A 26,593-nucleotide genomic window follows, 5' to 3' on the forward strand; every position below is an offset into this window, starting at 1 on the left:
GGAAAAGTTAATGTTCTACTTCAAAAGTGGACTAAATGGTTGGTGAGCGTGGCCTCCGAACTAGTGGGGTGGGGAGGGGAGGAGACATCATTATTTGAACAATCGATTGAATGTTCCCACTTGTTTGTTTACCTGAGGTAAACTCATTTACAGGTATATAGGAACATGAAAAAAGTCTCCATAGAAGAGGTGGTTCCTGGATTTCCTTCACTTCTCTGCTCGAGCCAAAAGGCCTACTGTTTACCTAACAGAAACAAATGTAGAAGGTTTTCCATAAGAGTTTAAAATGACGTTTCTCTAAATAAAGTTAGGTCTTACTGAAGCAGATGTTATAAATGAGTGTTTTCCCACCTAAAGAACTTTCTGCAATGAAGGAGATGTTTGACATTTCTGCTACCCAGTATGATAGCCACTAGCCATATATGGTTGTTGAGCCCTTGAAATGTGGCTAATGGGACTTAGGGGCAAATTTTTAACTTTGTCTAATTTTAATTTAAATAGTTACATATGGCTAATGGCTATCATATCAGACAGAATACTGATAGCCTTATTCAGTAACCACTACTCATTGAGTATCTTCTATGTGCTACATAGCTACCTGTAAGGAAGGTACAATTTCATCCTCATTTTACAGACGAGGAAACTGAGGCTCAGAGAGCCTCATAGAGTTACAACTAGTAAGTGGTAAATTCTGGATTTAACACCCACATCTGTCCCTTTCAAGGCCTGACAGTTTCAATACCAGTGGTTTTTAATATCGGCTGTGTATTAGCTGGTGAGCTTTTCAAAAATACTCACCCTCAGGTCCCATTCCCATAATTTATTTAATTGGTCTAGGACAGGACCCAGGTGCATACATATCACTGAAACTGTCACTGTGTAATACCACTGGTGTGACTGAGGACCCCTATTATTGGACAACCATTTCTAAAAGGGAGCTGCAATGAAGCTCTACCTCTACTTCTTCTCTTAAGCATGGTTAACACTTAATGCTAAAAAGAGGCCCTGTCTTTTTTGCACATCAAGGTAAATAACCAACAGCAGCAACAGCTGACTAGTCAAGTAGCTGGTGTTTTGATAGAGCTGAGACCAGGGCCCAGGTAAGGGTTATATGTAAATGCCCCAGCTTCTGGAGCTGTGGAGACAACAAGTGAGCAAAGGTCAAGAAAGCTCAGCCCAGTGATTTAAAGCCCCATGCAGCAATCCAGAGGCAGAGAAAGCTTGCAGGTGCTATTTGACTATTTCTGGAGGTGAGAATGCTCAGAAATCCCAGCTTGTCAACTTTTTCCTCTCCACCCCCTTTCTCCCACTCCAAAGGTCCTGAGGAGTGGTCCAAGGGCCTCTGTCCAGTATTTTTCACTGTGCCAAGGTTATTTCTAACAGATATAACCCTACCCTGTCACATAGTAGGTGCCTAAAATTAACTACGAAATGAATGAATGCAGAGTTTGGAATTCAAGAGAATGAGACTACTCAGCTTCTAGATGGGTTCAGATATCCGAGAATGTGTTTGGTAAATAACTTGCAAAAAATCAAACAAAAAAAGTCCTTTCAAACTGACAGTTACCAGCAGAAAGGGGAGATGGGCAAAATGGGTAAAGTGGATCAGGAGATACAGACTTCCAGTCATGGAATAAATAAGTCACAGAAATAAAAGGTACAGCAGAGGGAATACAGGCAATGGTACTATAATAGTGAATGGTGACAGACGGCAGCTACACTTGCAGTGAGCAGAGCATAATGTCTAGAGATGCTGAATCACCATGTTGTACACCTGAAACTAATGTAACAGTGTGTGTCAACTGTACTCAAAAATTTTTTAATAATGTTTTAATTAAAACAAAGAAATTAGTGTACAATACAAATAGAAAAGACATCTGAAATAAAGAACTTGGTATAGTTATCAAAAGAGATGGATCACCAATTAATTAATTTTTTTAAGTTAAAAAAATAAATACGTTATACTTTAAAACAAAAACATTTCAACAGTTAAAAAAACAAAGTTCCTTTAGAATTCTTGCACTTGCCTCAGAAAAGTGGGTACAAAAGAGCCCATCAGTCTCCAGGACAGGATTATCTTTTGTTTCAGGGGTTAAAAGGCTTGAAAGTAATGAAATAAGAAGAGGAAATGAGAATATTGACAAAAAGTTAAACAGGAATTTGTCCCATACCCATACATACTCCAAGAGTCCTGTTAAGCACAGGCAATCTGCATTTATCCTGGTCTTGGGCTAGGAGACCACTAAATCAAGTTCTGGGGTTTAGAAAGAAAGTCAACAATGCAGGGGCCTGAAGAAACTGCCATAAAAATAGAAAATGCTGCTGTAAACATTACCCCTCAGACTAGCCAAGTATGTCTTTCTCTCCTACAATAAAGGAGTATAAATAAACATAATCTGTATTTTAGATTATGCTCGGGAATGGTGTGTGGCTATAAAATACACTGTGGAAATCATCCTTCCATTCAGAAACTCAGTACAGCTGCTCCAGTAAGGAGGCTGTGTATGTTCTAAAGCTAAATAAACTTGTGTTCTAAGAATCTGTCTTTAGAAATAATAGCTCTGGATGCCGTGAGCAAAAATCTCAAGGATGATTGTAGCAAATGGCTTCAAACTGAAACATCTAGTCTGTTGGCAAGTGCCCTTTAGAAGGGAGAGCTTGAATTCTCTTGAAACAAAATCACCAATCATTCTCACCGGCCTGTGCTTATAAAAGTAGGGAAAACATAGGTTTTTCAAGCTACAGCTGCAAATTCAAAAATTAGTTTCTAACAGTTGATTTCGCTTTAGTAATGTAAAAAGTAAACCACCCCAAAGAGAACACAAAGAATTAACCAACGGCATCTAGAGATGTGAACAAAGATAATGGTAGAAAAAGCCACTTCAAATATCTCCAAACTTGAATTTCAAACTATGGTTTCTTTTGAACCTTATCTGTCCGCTTCACCCTCCATCGCAGCCTTTTTTCTTTCTTTCTTAATAGTAACACATGCCCAAGTCTTAAAAGTAACACAAAGATGTGTAAAATTGAATGTTAATCTTCTAACCTCTATTCTCAATCCAAGTCCTTAGAAATGTTTTGTTTTGTTTTGTTTTTTGTTTGTTAATCATTGTCTAGCTCCTCACATGTTAAAGAAACATGATCTCTAATGTGTAGGTGTCCTGAGTTTGATTCCCTGTCCTCAAATTTTCCATTAGGAGCCAACTGTGTAAAGAGACAGAGAATCAAAAGATGGAAGCTCTATTCCGCGCTTCTGCCCAATCATGTTTGTGCCTTTGTGTTTCCTCTCTGGAATTAGTATCCCTATCTGAAATGTAAGGGAAGTGAAAATGTTGATTCTCGGTTCATTTATAACTCAAACCTTGTACACCAGCACCGTCTAACAAAAGTGAGCTATAAATGGGAGCCACATTGACAACTTAAAAATTTTAATAACCACATTAAAAAATAACAAACAGGTGAAACTAAATTTAATAATTTTTGTTCATCCCAATAGATCCAAATTATTAACATTTCAACATGTAATCAATATTAAGACACTATCAACATTTTAATATTATTATTAACAGTTTATAATCCATTTTTAAACTAAGTCTTCAAATCTGGTGTGCATTTGACACACAACATCTTAACTGAGAGTAGCCACACTTCAAGTGTTCAGTAGCCACATGTTAATTGGTTGCTACTGTTTTAGTCAGCACAGTTTTATACCACTGTTGGACATTATTCCAAAGAAGCTCTATTTCAGTGAGTAGCTCACTTCTGCATCTCTGTATTTGATTGCCTCTTTTGCCAACAAAACATTATTATTGATTATCGTTCGTGGCATTATCTAATTATCAGCAACAAACTGTTGAATCTATCTAGATAAGGTTACTCATGAAGTTCAGTATCAGAGCTTTGATTAATATGAGTGTTGTTTCTCTATAATACATTTAGTCTTTGAGTGAATTTTTGTTGGTTAAGTCATTCCTATTGACTTTTAGATCATTTGCCCTGAGCTTTATAACAATTAGGGTAAGTATCACTATTAATTAACAATTTAAAATTGTTAACAACAATTAAGTTTAAAATTAATTTAACAATTAAAATTAACAATTTAAAAGCATTCTATGCTCTTTTTTTTTTTTAAGTAGGCTCCATACCCAGCGCAGAGCCCAATGCAGGGCCTGAACTCAAGATCCTAAGATCAAGGCCTGAGATAAGGTCAAGAGTCAGACACTTAACCAACTGAGCCACTCAGGCACTCCTGTATCCTATGCTTTTAAAAAGCTGACTAAAATACTAACTGGCCTAAAACACTAATAGTTTTTTTCCAGAAATCACCCAGTTGCATCTCATCAATCATGTTCTGCACCTCTTAATCCTCTCACTAAAAAACACCTAACATGTTATAAAAAAAAAAAAAAAAAAGCATCAATAAGTAGTGAAACCTTAGTGGATGAAATATCGTTTAAATGATACTGTTCTCCAAAAAAATTCTACAAATAACTAATACTTTCCACAGACCAGGAGCCATGTTTGCCTTTAAGGAATCCTGTCTTTGTGATTTAATTTCAAAGATTCCATCAAATTAGCCCATTATCAGAGGCTCTAGCATATGTGTGATGGGCAGGGATGTAGGTTTGTATTCTAGGATATCCTTTCCTGAAGATGAGCCTTCTCCCCAAATTGGACACATTTTTAAGTAGACCTTTTTCTATCCCTCCATGCCTAAAAAACAAATTATGCTGGAATATGCTATATATCACCTTTGGTGTGTGCTATAAATTTAAGATTTTATTTTATTTTTTTTAGTTTAATTTTTTATGTAATCTCTACCCCCAATGTGGGGCTTGAACTCATGACCCTGAGATCAAGAGTCACATGCTCTACCAACCGTACCAGCCAGGTGTCCCCCGCCCCCATTTTTTTCTTTTTAAGATTTTACTTTTTTTATTATGTGTGCTATGAATTTAAAAGTAGCACATGCTCACTGTAAAAGAAAATGTTCAAATGAACCAGAATTATATAAAGTAAAAGGTGAAAGGTCTCCCTTCTCTTAATTATCCCCAGGTGCACTCCTCAGAGGTAACCACTGTGAAGAGTTTTACAAGTATCATGTCATAATTCTCCAAGCATGTATTACTATGTGTATGCAATGTACACATATGTATACATATGCAAATTTGGAGAAAGAATTTTTAAAGTAACATGATTATAAACAAAATTCCAATAATACAGTGGCATGTAAAATAAAATGATCTATGTTCACATACAATATTTGAGGGATTATTTTTTTAAAAAGTAACAAATGATTATGAAGAAAATATAAGTAAATAAAATGCAAATTGTAAAATGCAAAGTAAAATGTTCCCTACCCCACATTCCCACTACCCAAAGGTAATAACAATTACCCATAGCTCTTTCTTTTGTGTGTACGTGTATCCTTTGTGAAATTTCTATGAGTACACAGGAATACGTGCACACATACACACATACACAACATATGTAAATGAAGATATAGAGAATATATATATGCCTAATGTAGTTATGAAATATGCTTTAAAAGGTTTTTATTGTGAAATCTAATATACACATAGATAAATGTGCAAAATAACAAAGTGAACCCCCTTGCAACCACCACCCAGATTAAAAAGTAAAAACCGGGGTGCCTGGATGGCTCAGTCGGTTGAGAGGCCAACTCTTGATTTTAGCTCAAGTCATGATCCCAGAGTCATGGGATTGAACCCAGGATTGGGCTCTGTGCTGAACATGGAGCCTGCTTAAGATTCTCTCTCTCTCCCCCGCTCTGTCCCTCTCTCCACCTTGCAAGCACTCTAGCTCTCTCAAATTAATTAATTAATTAACTAATTAATTACAAGAAAAGTAAAACACTTCCAGCCCCTTAGAAGCTCTCCTCTAGACTCCTCCTAATTACCACCCTCTTTCACTCTCCCTCTCAAAGGTTTCCACTCTCCTGACTTTCAGAGTATTTAATTCTTGTTTTTCTTTTTAATTTTACTGCCTAAGCACACAATAGTAAGCAGCATAACTTTTCTTATTTTCAGATTTTTAATAAATGGAGTCAAACCACATGTATTCTTTATGTCTGGCGCTTTTTTTTTTTTGCAATATTTATTCGTTTATTTTTAGCTTAATACATCTTGGGTACCTCAGTCAACATATATAGAATTACCTCTTCCTTGTATCCATGCTATACAATCAACAAATAGCCTGAAATACCAAAGTATTTTCACTCTCCTGGTCATTACAAATAATATGTAAAGAACAACTTAGGTATTCAACTTAATAAATCTATTTTTTAATTTAAAAAGTAATCCTACTGCTAATATAAAATGAGGTGGAATATTAATTCAGAATTCTTGAACAAATTTCAGTTCAAGTACAATAAAATTTTAACAAGGGCTATTCCTATCTTCTAAATTCTAGACCCCTTTCCAAAACTTATATTTTGCTTAGAGACATGGTGACATCTTTAGAGCACATTAGTGTGTGTTTTTCAAAGGCTAGTCCCTGGATTGCTGGCATCACAGTTACTGGGGGACCTTATTAAAATGCCTATTTTCCATCATTCAACATCTTTAGAGATGGTCATGATAAATGAGTTAAGATATAGTCTAAAGTGCTATAACCAGGAGACTCCAATATACAGTAGCGCCAACAAGATAGAAATTTACTTCTTTCTCATTTAACAGCCCTATACTACACAGGCAGACCAATGTGACATAGGCAGGTCTACTCCATAAAGTTGTCCAGAGAATCAAATTAATCTTGTTGCTCCATCAATCTCAGGGTGCGGCCTTGCTTCCATGGTAGAGGCTGGTCCTCTACCTTGTCCATGCACTATCACATTCTCAGCAGAGGAAAGGGGGACACAAGGAACTAGGGAGTAACTAACTGGTCAGGAAGTAGAGAAGCTGTACCCATTCCATTGGCAAAAAACATGCAGGCTGGGGAAGTGTGGTTTCTGGCTCTACTGGCCATGTGACCTCCTAAATCTGGCAAGGGGCAGAGTTCAATTATTAAAAAAAAGAAAGGGATGGATATCAGGGAATAGTTCTTGGTCTCTGTAACACATGGGTATCTATACTGTTAGGAGCTCCAGTTTCTATGTCCTCAAGGTGTGACCAATCACTTGGCTGGAGAGAAGCTCTTTTATATTTGGTTTAACATCATCTCTCCCAATAACTCTGGAACTCTGGGCCATGTACACTTACTGGGAAAACCAGATATCAATAAAAAAAAATAACAGCAAATATCAATAACTTGCTAATTACATGCCAAGCACTTTGTATAGATTATTTCATTTAATCTTTACAACAAGTTTATGGGGTAAATACTGTTACACTCTCCCTGTTTATAGATAAGGAGACTATGGTTTAGGGAAGTTCCTTGCCTAAGCCCCACAATTAGTCTGCAATTAGTAAGTGCTGGAACTTGAACCCAGAGCCTATAGGTTTAACTTTCGTCTGTACAGTGAGTGGTTATATTTAAAAGAACCTCTAACCTTAAAAATATACACATGTTCAATATAAAAAAGTTGTTGAGGTCAGTGGTTTGGATATAAAGAAGCAAAATCTTAGGCAATTGTTAGTAGAAGGTATTCAAGGCTGACCTAGTCCTAATAATAATAATACCATTAACTGATACTGAGTGTTTACACTCTGCAAGGCACTGTTGCATGTGCTTTACCTGTGCAACAACCCTATGTGATAGGTCCTACACTCATCTCCAACTTAGACATAAGAAAACTGGGCCATAGAAATGTTAAGTCACTTGGCCAAGGTCACACAGTTGATAAGAATAATGTCTTTAACCACCAGGCAATACCACCAAAATAAAAAGAGAAGTTGATAATTATGAGTCATATTTACCAAAATCTGATATATTTTTCCATTTACAAGGCATGTCATAGTTAACAAGTCTTATTTTCAGTGGCATTATGAAGTAGGCTTATTATCATAAAGATGTGTGAAGTTTGAAGTCTGTCTAATGCACAGATAAAGCAATTAACAAGTTCACTGAACAGTATAATGATGAACATCTTCCTTTGTCATTATCAATTAATATTTACCAATTCTCACACTGAATCCTAGAGATCTCCTGGGTATACCTGGTTCCCATTTTCCTTATGTCTCTTTTAAGTAAAATGATTCTCCAAAATTTGCATTTGACTTTGTTTATACAAGGCACCCTCCAGGATGAGTGCAAGGCACTAGGACAAGGAATGTTATACTTCCCTCCAATGACCAACATTATTTTTGCCCCCAAAGCTTCACCTCACCTTAGTGCTTCAGCGCACTTAGAACTGCCAACCTCATGGTTTGTTGGATTCTGGGGACAACTCTCACTATGAGAAAAGAATAGGCATTGTTATTGTATGAATTATTGAGAATTCCCAATGTATTATAGCCATCTTCAGGGAAGTGGGGGGAGGCCACAAAATAATTCTTCTTCATCAGTTCCATATCCTGATCACAGTGGTAGTTACAAAAATCTATACATGGAATGATATTACCTATAACTGTACAGACACAGACACACACAAATATATATGCAAATAAAAAATGATAAAAGTGGAACCAGATCGATAGTCTAATTAACAATACTGTACTGATAAAATAAATTTGTATATCAGGACCAACAAAAGGGAGGAGACCCCAGTGACCCAGTCTATGTCACGAATGTACACCTAAGTCAGCCTACTCTCACAGGAAACACCTGTCAAGGAAACTTAGCATACACTAATGACAATCCTCCAGAGACTCTGCTTTAGCTAGCTTACCTTACTCTAGAAAATAGAAACTGTTTGACTTACAAGGAAATCCCCAACATCCTAGCCAACCATGCCCTGCTTCCATTTGCCTCTTGTAACATTCTATAAAACTCGCTCTTACCCCAAATCTCTCAGGAACGATGTTCCACTGTTTGTGAGACACTGTATTCCTTCAATCCATGAATGGTTTTCCTTTGAAAAAAGACATCAAACTTGTTACTAAATTATATTGTTTTTGTTATCTTACAGTACCAATGTCAATTTCCTGGTTTTGATATTATATTATAGTCATATCACATATTGTATTTGTGTTACATATAAGATGTCACCATTGGGAGTTAAGAGAATAGTATACAGGAGTCTACAATTTTTGTAACTTCTTGCGAGTCTATAATAATTTCCAAATAAAATATTTTTAAGGGAGGCAGGTGTAGAAAGGTGGTTCCTAGACGAGCAATGGCATCCACTGGGAACTTGTCTGAAATGCAGAATCTCAGGCCCCAGACCTGCTAAATTAGGATCCACATTTTAACAAGAACCTCGGATATTATTCACATGCACATTAAAGTTTAGAAGCATTGATATATAAGAAATAAAAGTGATATTCAAGTAGTGTCAGAAAGGTTATTCCAGAAGCTCACGGTCTGTTTGCTTCATTGGTATGCAGCCATTTCAGCCTCATAGGGTATTAGCTTAGAAGACCTTCCTCCAACATGAGGTTAATACTCTGCCTTGAAATACTTAATAATTTTATCTTTGAGGGGTGCCTGGGTGGCACAGTCAGTTAAGTGTCAAACTCTTGATCTCGGCTGAGGTCATGATCTCACAGTTCATGAGTTTGAGCCAAGCTCTGCACTGATGGTGAGGAGGCTGCTTGGGATTCTGTCTCTCCTTCTCTCTCCCCCTCCCCAACTTGTGGGCTTTCTCTCTCTCTCTCAAAATAATTTTTTTAAATAATAATTTTATCTTTGAGTTTGAATTTTCTAAGTGAAGTCCTAAGAGACTAAAGAGTATGCACTGGGAGCTTGGAGCCTCAGCTTACCAAGCATCATACTTCCCCACCTTATAGGGATGGGTTCTCAGCTGCCCTGGCACTTCAGGACCCTACTCCTCCAGGTCCTCATCCAGTAATGCTGCTGGTCTCCAGTCCCTCTGGGCACAAACAGATGGGCCCTCTTGCTCCCTGAGACAACTCAGGGAGGTTTATTGACAGTCATCCACATCCCAGACTGACAGCACCATGGGGTGATCATCTTATAAGTGGAAGATAAGTCTCTCATCTACTGCTGATCCAGGTACCCAGCATGTTCCAGCATGGAGATTGTACTACCTTCAGAGGTCCCCCATCCACCATGGGTTCCCACAGGTGGCATGCGTAGGGGAAGGGGAGATACGTGGCATGACTTCCCTACCTCTTGCCAGGACATAGGCCAGTCCAGTGGCTGGTGGGGGGGAATCCAAAAAGTGAGTGGGTGGTATGTATGCTTAGGTACAGAATGGGACTCTGTGAGAATCTGCATTTGCTGGGTGAGTATCTCCATGCCTAAGGACATGAAACATTAAATAACAAATAAAAACATCATTACAGATAGAGAAAAAGACAGTGGAAGAAAGGAAAAAGCTTTATATTTTAATTTTATTGTCTTTTGAAAGAGGGACTCCATATATTTTCACTTTGCATTAGGCCTGGAAAATCATGTAGTCAGTACTGCAGAGGTCACTGGGAATCAAAAGATGAACTGCCAGCATCTGCATGGCAGATGCATGGGCCCAGTTGTGAACTCTAATGGGTACCAAAACAGCCTTTATTGTAAGATGGCTCCAGGAATCCCTCACCAACATGTTTTCCTGTCTCTCTCTTTAAAGGAGACTTTCCACCATGGAAATAAGCCAATGCCGAGAATGTAAGCACATATCTCCTAATTCTTTGTATTTATACTATTACCCAGGTATGCTTCCATATTTTCTACATTTTAAAATCAAAGATATGACCAACTGTAACACTTCCTATGCTTTTAAAAATTAAAGTTCCTAAGTGGAAGAATAGGGAAAAAAAAAGTGGGGCTTTGGAATAAGTTTAGGGAGAGAGAAAGAGAAATGATTTAAGGATTTAAGGACTATATTTATAGTTGCTATATGTTAAACTCTCCCTTAATCCATTCATAGAATTATTACTTATTGAGCCACTCACTAAAAGGTCACTAGTGAACTTAAACCACTTTCCTCTGAAGCACTATTTCCATAAATAATATATTAATGAATAAAAAAGTCATATTCAGTAATAAAACACATTACTCTTCATTTTCTTCTTTCTCTACTCTGGGCAGTATCAATCTTCCTTTTACTTAAATCTTTTATCTTGAACTAATACTATTATTGAGTATATCTCATATATAACTAATGAGAAAGCAAAATTTAAAGAGTATTTTTTTCTGGAAAGATGCTCTCAGTGAGTTTGTTTAATGGGATAAATACAAAATTTTATTTGTAGAATGATCCCAGTTTGAATCTCATAAATAAATACAATTGTGGCTAGGAAGAGCTGGTATATAAAGTTTTTTTTTAATATAAAATTTATTGTCAAACTGGTTTCCATACAACACCCAGTGCTCATCCTAACAGGTGCCCTCCTCAATATAAAGTTCTCAGTAATTGTTGTTTTAGGGCATGAGATTACTGGTGGTTTTAATTTTCTTCTAATTTTCTTCTTCTTTCTATTTCTCTGTATTTTCCCAGTTTGTCCATAGTGAATATTATAGGGGACATTATCACCATTACATGATAGGGCCCTAATGCCTCTGATACTTGCTATTCTGTAATATGAACCACCTGGATTTTTTTCAGAAATGTATCTTGATCTTTTGGATACTGCCACCAGCCCCCTGACAGAAGTGAGAAAGCTAAGTGCGAATTTCCCACATTTCAGGGGTGTTAATTCATTCAATAGCCTAATTAAGTCACCACCTGATAACCCAATTCATTACAACATATCAGACTCTAAACACCCAATTAATTTGCTCCTCTGCTCTACATGAGCCTACATATCTTGACTTTGTTAACTGAATCATGAAGTTTGTTTGTTTTTTAAACCAGTGATTTCCATATTATGTTGTAGGAAGGTGAGTTGAAGCAGCCTAAAAACTCCTTATTACAATTGTGACTTGACTTACAATCATGAGGAATTTATCCTAATAAAGTGTATCCAGTATGTACATACTGAATAATTGTAACTCTTAATTTTTCATACTTTCAACAGCTTTCAGGTAACTTGTGTATTCCCACTATATTTTCTAGACAGAACATACCCTGAAATGATTAAAATTCAGACAGCAAGTTCTGCTGGTAGTGATCAGGAACATGCTATCATTTATCGAAGGCCATTTTACAGAAAACTAAAGTACAGAGAGGTTAAGTAACTTGTCAAAGGTCATACACCTGGCAAGAGACAGCGCAAGGATCTAAACCGAGCAAATGTGGCAGCCAAACCTGTGCAATAGGAAAATAGGGAAAGAAAAAAACCCATCTGCCAACTTATTGATCAAATTCACAAATATTTATTTAGGCCAACTGTGCAAAATGAAGCCTTCCTCCTCAAGAAGCTGAACAATCTCAGGGTGATTAGAAATGCATATGAGTAGGAAACTTCCCCTTAAGAAGCTAACAATTTAGTGCGAGAGTTAAAGTACAAGCAACATAAGTTTCAAAAATTAGGTAAGAGATGGGACTGGATGTTCTTTAAAGTACCTTCCAACTCTGGAAGTTTCTGTGAAACACTTTGTCTTGTCAGTTTTGGTTTGAAAAGTTAAAAAAGGTTCACATAAGCTAGTTACATTTATAAACCCAAACTCCAGGCTTCAAATAAGGAGAAATAAGCTCTGGCTTAGGTGTTTTAATTCTGCAACTGCAATACCAAGTTAGCAAATTTGATTCCCTTCTCATGTACAGAAAAAAACAATTTACATCATATTGTATTTGTTTGTATACTTGCTTTGAATCCACAAACTAGAAATGCTCTGTTTTAGCTACAAAGACAGAAGAAAGCCCTGTCCAAAATATATTTAAGCCATTGGTATGGGCAGATGGAAATGATGCCATGCTAGGTCTACAGAATACTGATAGAGAATCTGAATTTTGATTGCTTATGTTTGATGGGATTTTCAAATTACTTTTAAAAGTAGGTCATAGGTGCCTGTCTGAATTAGAGGAAGATTCTCTAGGGATGCCTGCTATGTTTTAAGAAATCTCTCTTGGCCCACAGATGCCTTGTCCCCAGAAAGAAAAGAACCCTTACACAGGCAACAATTTCTACATTGTCTCCTATATGACCAGAATGGGGTGGAGCCACAGAATTTGATACCCCCTAGCTAATGTCAAGGGACCAATTAGTATATTCACAGTTAATTTAATGGGATCCTGACTAACATCATTAAGGGCACAGTAGGCAATAAATGATTATAAAGAACCTTGTGAAATTCCCTAGGTATCTATTCCTGGTCTACCTCCCTTATCTAATACTATCTGTGGAGGCACAGATGACCTGGAAATGGAAATTGTGTAACTAATAATTTCTAATTGAAAGAAATCTAACTTAAGTCTGTGTACACTGTTCATTGCATGTTATATCTTAGTTCGCACCTGGGGAATCTAAACTAGTTAGTGCTAACCTCTTTGGAACTCTGACACTCAGTCATTAAGTTTCACAACACCTACTATGCTAAGTGAAATAGTATTTTAAAAATTCAGTTGAGGGACAATACTTTTTCCTAGGGGAATTTTGCAACTTCTTGAGAGATGACTCAGAGTACCAAATGGAGTGAGGTTGTTGTTAAAATGCAGATTCTTGACCACTCCCCAGACCTACTAAATCAAACCTTTGAGGGCTAGAGCCCAGGGACCTTAAGTTTTAACAAGTTCCCCAGGGGATTCTTATGTACACTAAAGTTTGATAACTTCTGCCCTAGGGTATCACCAATCCAAAGCTAAAAATCACTTGTTACTACCAAATGTTATAAAATGTTCTACTTCTAGCATAACTTTGACTGGCTATAGAAAACCAGTACTTGTTAGCACTAGAAAAATTCCAGCCACAATTTGACTTTTCATATTTAGGTGCATGATTCAGCATATAGTATAGATGCAATACAGCACTGCTACAGAAATCTGAGCACCCTGTACAAGGCTGCAGTAACAGGCTCTCTTTCCCACTCCCTGCACACAACTGGTACCAGAATTGTTACCTCCCCAAATTAATCACTGTCTTTCTCTTTCATTATCATGTTCTCTCATATTCCCAAAAGTGAGGATAATGTTAATTTTAGGTAACTCATAAAACCTAGTACACTTTTCCCTTATCAGTATTTTGCCATTTATTTTTCTTTTATTGTTCTTTTCAGTGTATTTACTGATCCACTAGCACAAAAACTTGTCCCTATGGTTGCAAATTTCTTCAACCTCCTAACAAATATTCTGCTTTTAAATAATATTCTTAAGTTCATCTTAAGATGAAGTTCTTAAGAACTGACAAAATGACCCCCCAAAAATGAGAAGGCATGAAACTGGCTTCAGCATTCCAAGAGAAAAGCCATGTCCTTATGGTATGTGAGGTTATCCCTTAGGCACCTGAGAATTCTTTCACCAAATCCAAAATGTAACAAGACCTTGGGCAGAGAATTTTTTGCCTTTTGGAGAATATCAGAAGTCTAAAAGCTTATGTAACTATTAAAGAATTGGTAATGCAAGAACTTTTTTACAGAAGTTTCCATGCCTGTTTGTTTTTCAGGAAGAACTAACAGCTGGTTCAAACACTTGATGGAAACATTTATCTATCTAACTGAGCTCATACATACTCTGGAAACTGGAAGGTACCTGTTAAAAAATAAAAAGTTCAATTGCTGAGGCACCAGAAATCAAACCTCTTTCATAAAATTCTTTCAATCAGACATCATTCAGCCTGGCTCTATTAATGTCACTTCTCAAAAGGCAGAAATCTTAAATGGGATGAATCATGACAGCTGGTTTCTACCAACCGCCACTCCACCAGACAGGAAGCTGGCTGTCAATGGGGGTTAGGGTGTCCAGGCAGCTCAGGTTGGGTGGTGGGTTTGTAAGAGGAGGGGAAGCCCATCAGGGGAACTTCTGTAGATGAGCAGCATAGAAAATGGTTCTTTTTAAAAATTTTGCAGTTTGATGGTGATGCAGAGAATGCTATAATTGAATACCATAGTCCACAGCTTTTTCTCTATCTAGGAAAGGGATATAAGAAGTATGACCACAGCCCATGCTGAATTTATAATGAATATGCAAACTGAATGAAGATAGTAGGAATAATCCATTTGTTTGGAAGAAAATTGAAAAGGAATTTGACTAGTGTGCTGCAGAGAACTTGTTTCTTTCTGCCAGAGATGGTTGAAAGCTAATTCTACTATAAAGCTATGATAAGGACATTGTGTGGTATTTAGCAAAAGGATAGACACATAGATCAATAAAGAATAGAGAGTCCAGAAATATAACCATATCATAAATACTATGATCAATTAATTTTGACATAGATGCAAAGGCAGTTCAATAGAGAAAAGATCATCTACTTTGTACAAATCTATACGCAAAAAAAAAAAAAAAGGACCTAGACATATACCTCACATCTTACACAAAGATTAACTCAAAATGGGCTACAGACTTCAGTGTAAATGTAAAACTATAACACATTAGGGAAAATAGATGCAAAAAATTTTGTGACTTTTAGCTAGGCAGAGTTCTTAGATATAACACCAAAAGCACTATCCATAAAAAACTTATAAACTGGACTTCATCAAAATTAAAAAAAAAAATGCCCTATAAAGACACATTTTGCTTTGCATAAGACACTTTTTTTTAAGTTTATTTATTTATTTTGAGAGAGAAAATGCTTATACATGAGCGGGGAAGGGGCAAAGAGGGAGGGAAAGAGAATCCCAAGCAGGCTTTGCGCTGTCAGTGCAGAGCCCTCCCTACACAGGGCTCAAACTCACAAACTGTGAGATCATGACCTGAGCAGAAATCCAGAGTCAGATGCTTAACTGACTGAGCCACCCAGGCCCCCCTGCATAAGACACTTTAAAATAATTTAAAATATGCCACAGACTGGAGCAAAACATTTGCAAATCACCTATCTGCCAAAGAATTTATATCCAGATTATATAAAGAATCTTCAGACCTCAAAAATATGAAAACAAACAACCCAATTTTAAAAATGGACTAAATATTTGAAAAGACAATTCAGCAAAGAAGATATGAGGATGGTTAATAAGCACATGAAAAGATGCTCTACATCATTAGTCATTAGGGGAATTCAAGTTAAACCACGACGTGATACTAATATGGACCCTGTAGAATGACTAAAATTAAAACCAAAAGACTAACAATACCAAGTGCTGGTTAGTATGCAGAGAAACCTGAACTCAAATGCAAAACAGTACTGCCACTTTGGAAAACAGTTTGGCAGTTTCTTAAAAGGTAAATATACACTTACTATATGCAGTTAATTCCACTCTTAGGTATTTGCCCAAGAGAAGTAAGACTTATGTTGACATAAAAATCATTTGTGAATGTTTATAGTGGCTCTATTCCAAATCACCAAAAACTGAATACGATGCAAATAAATGTTTTTCAACTAGTGGCTAAAAACTGTGGAACTTGCATACAATGAAATACTGATCAGTAAATAAAAAAGAACAAACTACAGATACATGCAACAACATGGATAAATCTCAAGTGTATTATGCTAAGTGCAAAAAGTTACACTGAAATGGCTACATCTGTATGAGTCCATTCATACAACATTCTAGAGAAGCAAAACCATAGGGATAGAGAACACATCAGTGGTTGTCACAAGAGTCAAGAAGAAAAGTCTGACTACAAAGGAACAGCACGAGGGAGTTTTCTGGGGGTGACAGAACTGCCCTGCTTGTCAAATGTATAAAAAAAAAAAGCAAATTTTACCATATGTAAATTAAAAATAAATTTTAAAGAGTTTATTCTGAACTAACACTTGAATACTTTACAGTAAACTTTCAGAGATATCTGTCATTGCAAACCAAAAAAAAAAAAAAAAACCCTCAAATTTTCTATTTTTAAAGTAAGTTTCCAATGACATGTTTCTTTTTTGGCAAATATTAAAAAATAACATCTATCTGTTGAAACCTATATGTTTAGAGTGAGTATGTAAAACAAAAAAGGTTAATTTTTTAAATTTTTTTAAATATTTATTTATTTATTTTTGAGAGAGAGAGAGAGAGAGAGAGAGAGAGAGAGACAGAGCACGAGCAGGGGAGGAGCAGAGAGAGAGGGAGACACAGAATCCGAAACAGGCTCCAGGCTCCAAGCTGTCAGCACAGAGCCCAACGCGGGGCTCGAACTCACAAACTGTGAGATCATGACCTGAGCCGAAGCCGGATGCTCAACTGACTGAGCCACCCAGGCGCACCCAAAAAAGGTTAATTTTTAAATCACAAAATAAAAACTTTTTTTTAAAGGTTCAGGAACCTAAAAATGAAGCAAAGATACTGACCAAGTGAAAATTACATAGGACAGACCTCTTCTTCCATGTACAATTTGTCAACATTTAACAAAGTTACATCATGCTGCTTAGCTTTCTATACTATTGAAGTTTGATACAATCCACTGACTGTAGTACCAGTATTTTCACCAGGAGTCAGAGTTATAACAAATCATTAACATTCTGGACAGTTGTTGCTTTTAAGAAATGTGAATATCCCTGTTAGAGGCTAAAACTCTTTGGCAGGTAAATCATATCATACCTTATACCTTTTACATTTTTTAATGTTGGCTCAATTGAGAAATCCTGAAGATAAATCACAATTCAAATACCCAGCATATTTAAATCACCTAAATCATTTTACACATTAGAGAAGTGATTTATTCAAGGTAAAGGTTAGAAGGACAGAATCAAAAACAGAGAGCAACTAATCTTATTAATTTTAATGGCCTTGCTTTCAAGATCACAAACACAAAACAAAAACATTTCTGTTAATAAGTTATCATTAAAATAATTTGCTCCGACAACTTAAAGGGGGCATTATCACTTTAAGTACAATGTACACCCAGCGAAATTTATTCAATAAGTATGTGGCTACTACCAACAGCAATGACCTCTTACTAAATTCTTTTTGCAAATTATCACTTCAGCTTCACACTGTCATTATTCGACTGATAGTACTCTATTTCACCTTCCAAATGATATATACAGCCACCTCTGATCATTGGTCGCCCTGCTTATTCTCTCCTCAATCATCTCATGTTCCCTGTACATTTCAGATCAATGTGCCTTCAGACTACCCCATTACTGCCTACAACACTTACTTTCTGTCATAATATATCTAATGGATAAAGTGTCCAAGGTCAACACATTCCCATGGATGTACCCTAAATAAGTGCAATGCCTGAGAAGCACCTGTTAATTTCCTACCCTCTTTTTTTTTTTCCCACTCCAAAATACATTTGAATGTAAATGACTGAGAATGATGGTACTACTGGGAAAATCTTGGAAATATATACAGGGATACATACATATCATAGGTATTAAATACTCCTGTCAGTAACAGTGGCCCACCATAGCTGTGATTCTCAATGTGAAAGAGGTGTACAGCCCTTATAGTAGGTGTAGTTTGGGTACACTCTCCTGTTCATTTTCTTCTCCTCCTCTTTCCTCAAAACTTCCCTCAGAAGACTTGTCCAGTTCTATGACTCTTACTATTATTTCAGTGGGATTGACTCCGAGGCCTAAGGCCCACAATTTCAAATGTCTGAACATTTTCACTCATATATTGTACCACCACCTCTAACCTAAATCAGCTCCCCCTTCTGATTTCCTTATTTCTTTTCAAATCAATACTATCTTCTAGCAAACAAACTTGAAGCTACTACTTATTTTTGGTTCCTCATGCTCACTCACCTCTCATGCCCAAATAAAGCTGTCAAATCAGTCAACTCTGCCTTCAGAAAGTCTTTCATATCCTTCTTCTCTTCTCTGTTCCCATTATCAATATCCTAGCATAGGCCTCATTACCTTTTGCCTTTCTAATTTAGGTTCCTTTTTCCAGTATTCCCCCATTCCAATTCATTAATCATACTGCTATCATCTGGATAGTCCTAACCTATGGATTAGAGTATATCACTATCTGGTCAGAAGATGCCAATGGTTCTGCATTGCTCCATAGTACTTAATTCAATAATGAAAACTCTCTTCACAATCTGTCATCAACACATCTTTCTATCTGCATCTGTCACAACGGCTTTCATACGCCCTGTATATCAGTTAAACCAGATTACAGTCTTTCACCAAAACACCTTGTGATAGCAAACCAGTATTCTTAAGATCCCTAAATTCGGAATGTTTCAGGGGCACCTGGGTGGCTCAGTCGGTTAAGCGTCTGACTTCAGCTCCGGTCATGATCTCACGGTTTGTCAGTTCGAGCCCCACATTGGGCTCTGTGCTGACGGCCCAGAGCCTGGAACTTGCTTCAGATTCTGTGTCTCTCTCTCTCTCTGTCCCTTCCCTGCTTACACTCTGTCTCTGTCTCTCAACAATAAATAAATATTAAAAAAAAAAAAAAATTAAAAAGAAAACAGGAGCCAGTATCTTTAAAAAAAAAAAAGAAAAAAAAAAAGGAATGTTTCAATAATCTCATTATCACAGCTACAAATCTCTGATGTTCCAAAGCTAACTTTTCCATGAAGCTTTTCCCAACACCCAACACCAACACCTAAGCTGAATATGTTCTAGCAATCCAGAACTTCCTATACCACTGAGTTAGTGCCTTTATGGTACTTCTCATCTAATAACACTCATCTTCATACTTTGCCCTGCTTTGTTTCTAATTTTGTAAATATTTTATCCTGTAAGGGTCATGTGGACTCTTAAATTTCCAAAATCCAAAGCAATGGCAAAAGCTCCCAAAATAGTAGGCCACAACAGATCAAAAGATCAAAGATGATAAATATGATACTTGATTAAAAACAAAATGGAATCAAGGCAGCTGCAATTCTAATTCTTTAAGTAGAAACAAAAAGCCTTTTGAATTTATATGTGTGATATATTTATTCTGTGCTTTTCGCCATAACATGTTCTAGAAACCAGGTCATAAAGTATCATTTTCCCATGGGAACAGTGATATTATTGGGGATTGTGCTTTTCAACAAAGACTCATTATCAAATAAATCATAGATAGGAGCAACATTCAATAAAAACAAAGATATAACAACTGTAAACCTTTATAATTTAAAATTATAATATGAGCATTTTCAAATGGGCGTCCACATACTATGCATATTTATTATACTGAGGTTTAATATATCACAAATTATCTATGCTGAACAAAAAAATAGAATTAGTTTTCATAAATCTCAGTAAAGTCAATATGCTAATTATAATGAACCTAAGATGAATTGATAACTTTATTTGCCATCTTACTATTTAATATGATATTTGATGTTTGTGTGTGGGGGGTAGGTGACTCAAATGACTAGTTTTACCTTCTTTTTTTTTTTTAAATATATGAAATTTATTGTCAAATTGGTTTCCATGCAACACCCAGTGCTCATCCCAAAAGATGCCCTCTTCAACTTAGTTTTACTTTCAAGACCAAAAACAAAACCAACAGTGTCTCTGAGTCTCAGGTACCTCAAAGGTAAAATGAATATATAAAACAATGGCTACCTCACAGAATAGGGAGAGAATTCAAAAACACAATGGAACTTTGTTGTTTTTAAGCTGTAAAGTTCCATCAAGAATAAGCTATTATAGAAGGGTCTGACTGGCTCAGTTGGTGGAGCATATGACTCTTGATGTCAGGGTTGTGAGTTTGAGTTTTGGGTGTAGACGTTACTTAAAATCAAACTCTTAAAAAAATAAGCTATTGGGGCGCCTGGGTGGCGCAGTCGGTTAAGCGTCCGACTTCAGCCAGGCCACGATCTCGCGGTCCGTGAGTTTGAGCCCCGCGTCAGGCTCTGGGCTGATGGCTCGGAGCCTCGAGCCTGTTTCCGATTCTGTGTCTCCCTCTCTCTCTGCCCCTCCCCCGTTCATGCTCTGTCTCTCTCTGTCCCAAAAATAAATAAAAAAAAAAAAAACGTTGAAAAAAAAAAAAAATAAGCTATTATTAATTATCAATATTGTTCTTCATGTTGATGGCATCTGGCTCACTATTAGCATGTTTAAAAGTGAAAAGGTGAAGAGGTGTTTTGTCTCCTCTGGTCTTCCTACTTCCTCAGTTTATTCAGGTATACATTTGTGTTCCTTTTTAGTAAGAACAACATGGAAACAATAAGAATTGTGAGGTCACTCTATCACCCTTCCCCTTTTCAGAACTTATTTGACACCTTTCAGGGCGTCTTGAATTGCATTGAAAAGCCATAAAAACAACTCTTATGTGCAAGAAAGGGACACTTTGGTCACTATAGTGTGTAGTTCTATGGACAGGACATGTTTCTCAATCAGTATGGGAGGGGAGAACTTTCCTCGAGTGCAGGAGAATTAACTCTGAGTCTTTTGCTTCCAAAGAACATACAACTTCCTTGAGACTGCTTTTCAAGTAGGAAAAGGCAAGCAACAAAGAGGGAAAGCAGGCCAAAGAAGTATTAGTGAATACCGATCATCGCCCTCTCAGGAAGCCAGAGTTTTGTCTTTGGTATATCTGGAAGATTGAGTGACAGCTCTGCCTACCTAGCCTTCTCTACTCAGCTCCACCAAGAAGGGATCTGAACTGGAGGGGAGGATAAAAGTGTGGTGAGGGGTACTTTCCTCACTCCCACATCACAACTTCTGAGAAGAACCCTACTGTCCTAAGAGAAGGAAAAGACTTTAGAGACTAAGAGAGTGTAGAGGTAGAAGTCTAGAGTTTAAATAGCTTCCCCCAGGATGAGGAAGGGCAAAGGCTGCCAATTCCAGGAAGACTACACCCCAAGTCCTCTTTCAGCTCCTCTAGAAAGACCACACCAGGAGCAGGTTAGACTTGGTCCCCCAAAGTTGCCAGTCTCAGCAAGGTTCCCAGATGCACATACCTTCCAGAAAATCAAATGGACCATCATCATATATATTTTGTGCCAAGCAGCAGTTAGAGTTTCAGTCTCCCTTTCTATAATTTCCATCAGTGCCACCCTCAACCCAACTGCCAAACAAATACACAATCTAAGTAAAACCAGTATGTTTGCTACATAAGCCCAGTTTCAATTCAGGTCATCTGGTTCCTTCCATCTAGATCATACCCAATAAACCCTTCCTGAAGGGAAATTTTTGAGCTTCTCATGAATTACGTCAGCAGTGATAGACATAGACCAGATAGTCTTCCCCATATATTCTGGGACCTTTGTAACACCTGTGGATTTATTGTTCTACCACACAGTGAGATGGGGTGGGGGGGGGCTTAGAGCCAGATTTAGCAATGATGATGATGATGATAAGCAACACAATGTGACATTTCTTACACTTAAATGGAGTGGAGTAGAAAATAATCACATGCGATATAATAATTGTTTAGCTTAAAATCTGTATTTAGGCAACAAATATTTATGTCTCTCCTGTAGGTATTTCACTTTCTCCATGAATATTTAGTGAATTTCTTTTAAAACCATAGAGAGCCTACTTCACTTGTGTCTAAGGATAGGAAGAGACTTTTTGCACAGAATTAGGGAAGTCCTTGAAAGGACAGCAGTGTAATGGTAAAAGGTCAAACATAATGGGGACATGAGGCATCAAGGAGAGAGAATTCCAAGGGGAAGAAGTTCCACCTGGAAATTCTTCTTCCAGAGAGCTCCTCTGCTGTATTTCTATAAGGTTATGTGTTCTCTTTTCCTAACAGGAGCCCACGCATTATATTAAGACATTAGTAGGAATTGTTTTATAGGTACCTTAAAGAAACACTCACAAAACTACCAAGACAGGTATAAGAAAGAATGGCCTTGTGCAATGGAAATCATTAAAGCAAAGGTTGAAAACCAGAAAGCTGTGGGTTACCTGAGGCCCAAAGAGTTTTTTTAAATATTCACAAAATGTTTATGGAAAATTTCAGGTAGGTGCCAACAAGTAGAAATCAGAAAGCTCACATAAAAATCTGAGATTTTCAAGTTTTCTTTAAAAACTGGACAACACTGGGCCCCTTCATGTTCACCCTACAAAAATCAGCTGGACTAGGAAACTGCTAAACTCTTTCAACACCCCTAGCTCACCACAGTCCAGCACCTTCAGTCCCTGTGGTACTGTCTGGTCCACTTCATTTATCTTGTGAACCTAGTAACACCTGAAGGCATCTGAACTGGTGATCTCAGCTCCAATAGAGAAGTAAGAAATGGTCATTAAATACATGGCAATCAGGAAAGAGGCATGGCCTGGCATTTCAAGACGAGCAAAGACTTTGATGTTCACAGTCCTATTTTCATTTTGAAAAAAAAAAATTTTTTTTAATGTTTATCTTTGAGATAGAAAGTGACAGAGTGTGAGCAGGCAAGAGGTAGAGAGAGAGGGAGACACAGAATCCGAAGCAGGCTCCAGGCTCCAGGCTCTGAGCTGTCAGCACAGAACCCAACGAGGGGCTCAAACTCATGAATTGCAAGATCATGACCTGAGCCAAAGTCAGAAACTTAACCGACTGAGCCACCCAGGCACCCTGACCTTTTTCCATTTTGTACGCTAAATACAACAAATGAAGCAGGCCTTATATCAGTTTACTTCTTTTTGCCTTTTATTTGCACTAAATTATCATATAATATTTATTTCTTCTCAGTTATTAATTCCAAAGAGGTATGTAGTGTATTTTTTTTAATGTTTATTTATTTTTGACAGAGAGAGAGACAGACCATGAGCGGGGGAGGGGCAGAGAGAGAGGGAGACACAGAATCCAAAGCAGGCTTCAGGCTCTGAGCTGTCAGCACAGAGCCCAATGTGGGGCTCGAACTCACAGACCATGAGATCATGACCTGAGAGGAAGTCGGAGGCTCAACCGATTGAGCCACCCAGGCGCCCCAAAGAGCTACTTAGTATATATAGTGACTAGAAAAGCCAATTCAGACCTACCTTTCCAGGTTTTAATAGGGTGCTTTTTAATAAACAAAATCTCAGTTTCCTCACTCATAATATGAATGTGTTCAACTAGAATTACCATTAAGATAATTTTTAGTTGGCCTCTCCCCATCTATACCAGGTCTTCTTATCTAGAATCTACTCAGCCCTATAGAGAGATTCAAGTTCCACTGACTCCAGACTTCTTTCTTTGAATTTTTGAACTGATCACCACCACCACCACCCAAATTAGCATTTACTAATTCTCAATTGCTTTGCTTTGAATGCATTGGTCCATTTGCCAGATTTAGAGACAAAATTCCTTTAAATAAAAGACTATGCAGTTTAATTTTTAAATCCTCGACAGCATTTTACACTTAATTGGCATTCAATAATTATTTGCTAATTATTTACTCTGAATGATACAGAAAATATCTATAAACTGGAAAACTTCCCAAAGAGCAACTTTTATCAGAGTCCCCCTCCCCCAAAACAATTACCCTTATCAGCTTGCCCATCTGATTCAGGTAAGCGTAATGGTACTACACAATGAAGAGACACAGTACTAGATTACTGTATTACTTTGTACATGGTTATCGCTTCCTTCCTTATTTGAAAAGCTCAAAAGGGGAAAAATATAAACAAACAATAATTCACTAATAATAAGTGATAACATATTCCTAATATCTTAATAATAAGATATTACACAGTGAAATATTATGTTACCTACTAAATCGGCTATGAGAAAAATATACCTACCGCAACAGAGAAAAAAAATAAAATCAGTTACTGGTAAGGTGCTGCAGGTCAGACATTTGAAAACTACAGTGAAAATCACCCTTGATCTTCCACCACCTTCTGTGTGTCATCAGAAGTCCTGAGTAACAAGAGGCCAAGATGACATGTGGGCAGGGATTTACCCACTTTCACCAGAAAAGTAGTGAGACACAGGTTCTCCTTGTTCTGGTCAAATCTCTCCCCCTCATTTCCACCCCCCCCCCCCCGGATAATTAAGGTTTTAGATATGTGGTCAGTCCTTCCCTATTAAAGTAAAGTAAACATAAGAAAAGAATAATTCAAATACAAAATTATTTTTGGTGATTGCCTTAATTTCTCTATTCAATGAATTTAAGATAATTTACACTTTAGTAAACTGAATTAATAAATGTTAATCATGTCTTAACAGCTACCAAATTCTAGTGGGTTGAAATTAAGTCAATTTTAAAAATGCTCTCCTGTGATGTAACCAACAGTTAATACAGATGTTTCCACTTAACCTATACTCTGTGGAAGGAGAATTAGTTCTGTAATTCATTTTACATACATTCAATGCTTGAAGGTCTGAATCAAACAGCAATGTACCTGTAGGCTGGGGAAGGGATTAATTCAGGTGGGGGGTGGGGGGTGGGGGGATGAATCATGAAAAACTCCCACTTGGATCTTTCGGGAAAATCACAGCCTTATCCAATTTAAAAGGGTGGAAAAACTGTTTAACTGCCTATCAATTTTTCTGGGGAATCCCTATAAAACACAATAAGGTTTTACAATCTGATGGAAACAACAACCGTTATCAATTTTTTTAAAGTAAAATTTTTACACTGCCTTTTAACGGTTTGAATTCTTTCAATGGTTTGTTTTCATCTGGTGTTTCACATCACCCTGTTAATTCTTGCTCGCCGACAGGAAGCCTGTCAGTCTACCCAAACAGAGCCTGAAGAGGGCTCTGGATCAGGCTCTCTGCTTTAGCCACGCCTACACACGGAGCACCGCGAGGAACGGAAAAGTATGCCCAGCCTCCGCACACCCTCACACCACCAGCTCCTCTACTTAACCTCCAATTGCTTAAGCCCTAGCTAGGTTTTCCCACATCCCTGTGGAATAAAATGGGCAGAGTTCAAACAAAGCCGAAAAATGACAGCTGTAGATGTATCTTTTAATTTAGGTCAGCCCAGGTCTAATTTAAATGGTCCTTTGAAAGGAGATACTCCAAATTCCATAAAAAGGCACAACCCTGTCCCTATGGCGACTTCCAGAGATGCGGTATATGTTCCTCTGGGATTAGAACCCGGCATAAACTGGGAAAGAACTAGAAGTTCAATTTTCTATAGTATTGTGCCCACCACGCCAAAGACACTTAAGTCTTTAGGCATGGTGTTGTAATTAAGGTGCTACATATATTCTAGCACAACTCCTAAAGCCTAGGGTCGATTCACTAATTTCAAGGTTAGGGTGAAATGAAGAAGGGCGTTCTCCTCAATTCCATCTGCTCAACGGCACTAAACTGAGTTTTGAGAAGATGCTTTCCAGTGACCCCGCCTACTTTGTTCGCCCTCACAGGCACACACCCAGCTCCACAAGTTTCCGCAACCGTCGGGGGACGAAGTCCTTACTTGGCCACACATTTGGGGTGGGGGCCTTCCTCTTCAAGGACCACTCGGGGAGGAAGAGATTCCCCTACTCCCCCGACTCTCCACTACCACCTCCTAAGGGGCGGGGCTCCGACTCTAGGTTACCAGGCCAGGCAAAGTGAATACCCAATTAACAAGGGATCCCCGAAGGCAGCCTGACCAATCGCGGCCGGCGAGCCAAGAGGTCCAAATGTGACGTCACATGTGATTAAATTGGCGCGTCACCTTGACGTCAGCCGCTCACCTCGGACGTCCCGTCCCGGGAGCAAAACTCCAGCGACTTTGGGCCCCGCCCCCGTGAGAGTGGAGGACAGCCAATGAAGGAGGTTCTGTGAGGAAACAAGGCCAATGAGACGAGCC

General features: G+C 37.7%; 1 long non-coding RNA gene across 1 annotated transcript; it reads right to left on the reverse strand.

The window, feature by feature from the left end:
• Positions 1–1,982: 1,982 nt before the first annotated feature.
• On the reverse strand, positions 1,983–26,346 carry LOC144617279 (uncharacterized). The gene is made up of 4 exons (XR_013557668.1): positions 26,216–26,346; positions 8,901–8,971; positions 8,288–8,353; positions 1,983–2,100 (listed from the first exon to the last, which is right to left on the reverse strand). It is a non-coding gene; the product is annotated as an uncharacterized LOC144617279 (long non-coding RNA).
• Between the last annotated feature and the right edge of the window lie 247 nt (positions 26,347–26,593).

This window comes from Panthera onca, chromosome A1 (assembly GCF_046562875.1).
Source record: "Panthera onca isolate mPanOnc1 chromosome A1, mPanOnc1 haplotype 2, whole genome shotgun sequence".
NCBI classification, from domain to species: domain Eukaryota; kingdom Metazoa; phylum Chordata; class Mammalia; order Carnivora; family Felidae; genus Panthera; species Panthera onca.